The sequence below is a fragment of the Lates calcarifer genome, linkage group LG13 (genome assembly GCF_001640805.2).
Source record: "Lates calcarifer isolate ASB-BC8 linkage group LG13, TLL_Latcal_v3, whole genome shotgun sequence".
In the NCBI taxonomy this organism is placed as follows: Eukaryota; Metazoa; Chordata; class Actinopteri; family Centropomidae; genus Lates; species Lates calcarifer.
This window is the reverse complement of record NC_066845.1, coordinates 17,382,580-17,388,579: the sequence shown is the minus strand read 5'-3', so window position 1 is coordinate 17,388,579 and position 6,000 is coordinate 17,382,580.

Sequence of the window (6,000 nt, the reverse complement as noted above, 5' to 3'; positions counted from 1 at the left end):
GTGTCAATTTACATCCTGAGAAGAAAAACAGAAAAAATATCAGAGGCTACAATAAGTACATCTGACACCAAAGATGTTGGATGTGAGGAATAAAGAATCAGCATTCACTTCCAACTTACACATCCTTTTATCATTCATTTCCCTTTTAACTGACAAGAAATACTAAAGTATGTAAAGGTGTGTGCACGAATTCAAGTGTCTATAGTCATGCACACTGTCAGACTTGGCTGCTCTTGATGTAATTTATCATTTTGTGGCAGGGATGCACCAGTCAACAGTCTCCAGCTCCCCTGTAATATGGGGGATATTTGTGGCTGCTGTGAGGCAAACAATTTAATAAATCAGTTCATTGCAGTACACACGATGCCCCTGGGCTTTACACACAAACAACATGCTCCAGCATCTAAAGACTCCAAAAGACAGATGAGAAAACAACTATTAAACAGTCTCTTTAAGAAAGGCTAATGTCTACTCCACAGTACATCGCGACATTTGTATTCCTGGGATGGTGCTGAAGAAATGTGGACCAGTAGCTGTAATGTGTAGACTTAACAGCAATTATAACAATAATTTCCAGCCACATTTGCGGGTTTACAATCTTTGTTATATATTCAAATGATTCTAAATTAATTGTGCAGCTCTCATCAACATAATAGAGAAACAGGAGATTAGCAGTACATTAATTTAGTGAGTAAATGTAATAAGAACAGGAGAATGAGGTGAAAAACAGCCTCATATCCTGAAATGCAAAAATATTTTTTTTTGTATTCTGGCTACACATGCGCATACAGAGTTTAACATATTCATTGCAGGCTAATGACACATTTACAAAAGAACAATAGTTGTATGTAACAGATTCATTACACTTTTGCATTACAGGAGTAGTAATGTAAATGCAATACATTTTGGCTTCTGAATACATTAGTACATTAATTACTTTAGTTCCAAATGCGTTTACTCTGAACTTCGATGTGCAGCCTAGATAATGTTAACATGTGACAGAAAATGCAACAAAAGCAATGGCTGTAAAATGAAATCTGTCATCAACCTATTATGAATATACAAAGAACTTAAAAATGGATCTGGTTTCAAAGGGACAGAAGCATTACACTGACTGGCTTAAAACGATACTGATCTCAGGTACATGAGTGGTGTGCACCCAGTCCAAATCTCTCTAATGGATTTCCCTCCTGCCAGGTGTTTGTGTGTAACCTACAGAGATAACTCATGAGTGAACCCCTGCCAGTTACAAAGAGCCTTTTCGTGCTGAAGGTCCTCTGACCCTCATTCATCACTACTAACTCTAATAGCAACAGATCTTAACTGGGTTTAGTATTGTAACTCTTTTCTGATTAAATGTGTAAGCTCAGTGATTAAATATGATCAGAAGAGATCCTTCCATAGGCTTTCTTGATGTTCTTGATTAGATCTGCCATGATAGATTCCCAGTCATGTGGAAAAATAGGGGAAAAATGCTGGATTTCCGCAAGTCATGAACTGCCTTCTGCCAGGGAGATGTAAATCAGTGTAGCAAGCTAAAATTGATGGAGCATCCTCTGGTTTTATTCTTGGCTCCCGAGATCACCCCGAATGCCCCAGTCGGTGCATGCAGACACTAAAAGATGGATTACAGGCAAAAATAAGAGGTGTGAAACAAAGAATTTCAACATCAAAGCTATCAATCACATTGATCCGATACTGCTTTTTGTGGCTCTTGGTTTGTTACATAAACTGTAATTATGGACACAGCTGAATACGAGGCCTGTATCTGTTTTGATCCCTATTGACAGTGCTTATGTTGAGTTAATTGAGCTCATATCCCAGGATACATGATGAGAGGCTGTAACATTAGCTGTTTCCTGCATGCAGCTCATTGGGATGCAAGGGCAGTGCTGGCAGAGTAAACTGCGCCTTGGCAGAGATGCTGAGCAGTGGTGGTGCTGCTGCTGCAGGGACATGACAGCTACAGTCTTCCCAGCCATAAATCCCCCCACACTCTGCAGGGCACGCAGCCACACCTGTGTATTAAGCTGAAAGACAGCTAAATTCAATCTGCCCTGTCATGCCATGTCAGTGGGTGAACTTGGTCAGCTGTAAGACGTTTGTGCTGTTTCATCAACAGCCCGTTATTTATTCTGGGTGTCTTTTTTTTTTCAGGGAGTCACTCAGTCTTCACAGAGTGTGAACCCAATTATGCCACCTCCTTCACTTGTCCCACTCAAAATCAAGAGCAACATCCTAGGCTTTCCTAACCATGTCAGTCATGGATATAAGCATGTAATATCCTGAATAAAGTGTGATGAATGTTATGCTTTTCCCTTTTTAAAAAAATAACATAATCAATCACTGACCAATTTATGGAGTCTACTTGATTGTTCATGTCACCTGTTGATATCAACCACTTGCTGCAGCGTGTGAGGACAGGAGGTAAACAGCTTCATTCAGCAGCTTGCTCCTCTCATTCTGCTTCCCAGCTCAGTGTGATATGACTTTGATTGTCTACTTGCAATTTACCCAGCAACTGCCAGCTCTCTGTCTTTGCTACATCTCATACAGACCTTTTCTTAGATCTCAATGGATTGCCTAGCAACCTTTTTCCTCAGTACAAATACCAATCTGTGCACTGCGCAGTGCTTGGTGACCAGTATAATTATCATGAGAGGGGACTAACCAGAAATGTAACACCTTAAGAAACAACATAGTCAGAAATCCCTGAAGACATAGAAAGCACTAATTAAACATTCAGTAGAAACATTAATGGCTGATGCAATTATATTTCCACTTATGGCAGTGTAATGTTTAGCTACATAATTCCTAGTCTCATGATTCCTTGCGTGAATTACGGGATTGATTTCCAGTTATTCCTTTCACTAAACCAGTAAGAGTTAGTGGAATGCGACAGGTGTCCTCCCTTTTCTTACAGGTTAATGCCGAAATAAATGATGCAGGAGTTTGTTTCAGAGTTAAGGGACAAGTTGAGCTGTTCATTGCTCCACTAACAAGCTAAACTAAAACTAACTTGGCTTTATGTCTGTAGATAGAGAAGGTCGCCTTTCAGGACTTATCGTTGGAAAAAAACATGTCCAATCTTGTCTCTATGGAGGTACTGATGCTCCTTAGAGCTTTTTAGTTTGTTCATCATTTCACAGCCTGAAAGTAGCAAAATAGACTACAGCACATTGTCCAAGGCCATCTCTCTTGTCCCTGCATAGTAGAAGGCATAAGTAAATAATAATATACATTAATACGAGGATATATGCATTAAACAAGGATAATGTAATTATTAGTAGTATTCAGATAAAATGTCATGGGGCTAGGAATAACAATGATATCTTGAGTTCCTAAAATGTTTGTTAAACTGGTAAGTCAGTCAACGCTTGCTTTTAACCTGCATCTGTGAGCTGGTATAGAAGCCATTGTAAGGAAATCCTTGAAACAAGCTGACCCAATTCTGAACCGCAGCTAAATGTGAAACTAGATTAACTACATTTATGGGATGAAGACTGAAGGAGAATTTTCACATTATGTAGCGCCTACTGCAGCTATAATCCTGAAGTGACTGTGTACCTTTTAACGTGAGTGGCATTCAGCCTTCAGTACAAACCACACAGGCACAATACCGGCTTAACTATGCCTCTATTTACCATAATTGATTTGTATTTTCTACACTGAATGTGGCATTGAGGGAGATGGATTCTACAACTATTTAAATAGCAGCAATTGACTATGCATTATCTTGGCTTTCAAGTCTCAGCTACGAGAGCAGAGACAGAGGCTGAAGCAGCTGTGGCTACAGCCTGAGATTTTTAAACTTAATTTTCATTGTTTACTGACTTTATTTTAAATTATAAAAAAAAAAACAAAAAACTTTTATTTTTTGAAAAGAAGCCACACATTCCTTTTTGCCACTGCTACCGAGTATGTTTTGACTCAAGAATCATCCAGCGTTAACCCTGTTTTTGGTGCATCAACGTGTCTTTTCCCAACTGTGTTTTGCTGAAGCCTTGTTCTGTACAGGAAATCTGTGGAATCAAGGAAAAGCCTATGTTGCATACTGAATTTTGGTATTAAATATTCATCCAATAATGCTGACATCCTCATGTGAACTACTTATTATTATTTCAAGTGATTATTATGTATTTGTTATAAGGATTTTGTGTCTGTAAGACAAGATGACAATGTGTAAGGGACTGTACAAAAATGATCAGGGGGAGAAAAGAGGTCAGACAAAGGGGAGGTATTGTAATTTTTCTTTTGGTTGGAACTTGCGTGGTCTGCCTTTTTTGAGGGCAGGGAAGGTTCTTTTCTGTTTTTCTGGAGGGCTTCCCTTTTATACAAAGTGAAGCATAAGGTTTAGCCCCCTCACCACACCAGTAATTTTTGTGCAGTCCCCAAACAATGACACTACAGAGAAGATTAGTGGGTTATATGGGGATAGGTGTCGCTTCCCATCATAATGGCCAACTCTAAGATAGTTTTAATTTATAAAATGGAGGCTGGTGTAGCTGAATATGAAAATTAGATTAACTTTAAATGAGACAGAGTTATGAGTCATTGGGAGTATTAAAAAGTAGCTACACCTTTGACCCTGAAATGTATCAAGAAAGTAGTCGATTGCCTTGAGATTTGAGAGACAGTTTAAAAATAAACTAGCAGCACCAGTGTCATAGTGGGCCTGTGAGATGGGAAAGGTAATCTCAACGTGTGGGCATAGCAGCAGTGTAACTCCCCAGGGAAATCAAGAGCTTTCACAGCTGCCCTGCCTGCCAGCAGTTGCAACACAACTCTAAAATGATGGGGCAACGTGCAAGCGGACAAAGACAGACTGAAACTTGAAGCTCGACCTTAAATCGAAATACTTCAAATACACCATAAACTCGTGGGTGAGACAAAGCTGCATGTTTCCAGATAAATACACTGCTGCCTGAGGTGCAGCCGAACATGAAAGTGTGTATACATTTTACTCTGCAAGTCTGAGATGAACCTTACATCTGTCTGAGTTTTGAAAAATAAATATTCCCACTCGTTTTGTGTTATGCGAACCACGCTGCATCCATGAGGGGAATATAGGTTAGACTATGCCGTGAGCAAAAACATCTGGCCCGGTTTTATTGGATTTTAGATAATTTGAGTAAACAAGTGTAAACTGAGTTATTAGTGTCACACAGGGGTTTGGAAAGAAGTGCAAAAACTACATAAAATGAAGATGCTATCATGACTTTTTACACTTCCTCTACCCTTTACTTCATTGTGCTTTTATGAGTCTTGTAAATGTAGAGAGCTCTCTGGATGAATCCCACAGAAATAAGATCACTGGATGAAATCAATGGAACAGAATGAGGGATGAGAGGATTTTAAGCCCACATAATATAAAGTGTTACATTGTCTGGCTTACTTTGACAGCTCTGAGGGGGAGAAAATAGCTTGTGTCTTCTTTCCAAGAAAGTGCCAACAGATTGTCAGAAGGACCGATATGTTGTCCAAATAGATAAAATGTCAAGTGAATAACAAACCAAGAAAACTTCTCTTGCCATTACCTTGACACTTTTCATTTCTGAAAATTAAGCCTGTGATAGAATCAGATATAATGTCAGTTAGTCTCTGAAAGGAGCATAACGTCTGTTGTTCCTGCACTGTGCAGGCTTGGACACAGCCTTTAAAAAATGATTTTCCCTTGTGACCTATGGCATAAATGTGCATGCACGAAATTGTGAACAGTTATAGGCTTTTGTTTTGCAAGCTATTTCACTTGATACTTTATTAAAGGTTGAATCATTGCAAGGATTCAGATAACAGCATTTTTTGATTTGAAAAATTTTCCACATCCCAAAATCATTTTGTTTAGGTAAACTCCAGAATGAAAAAATCTTGTTCTTCTCTGTGTTTCTGGGAGTCATACAGTTGATTTAGGACGTGCTGAGGGTGATAATTATTTTTCTAGTTTCTGGGTAAAGTTATAGAGCTGAAACTTCTCCAGAGGTGGTTATCGATTGAAGTATC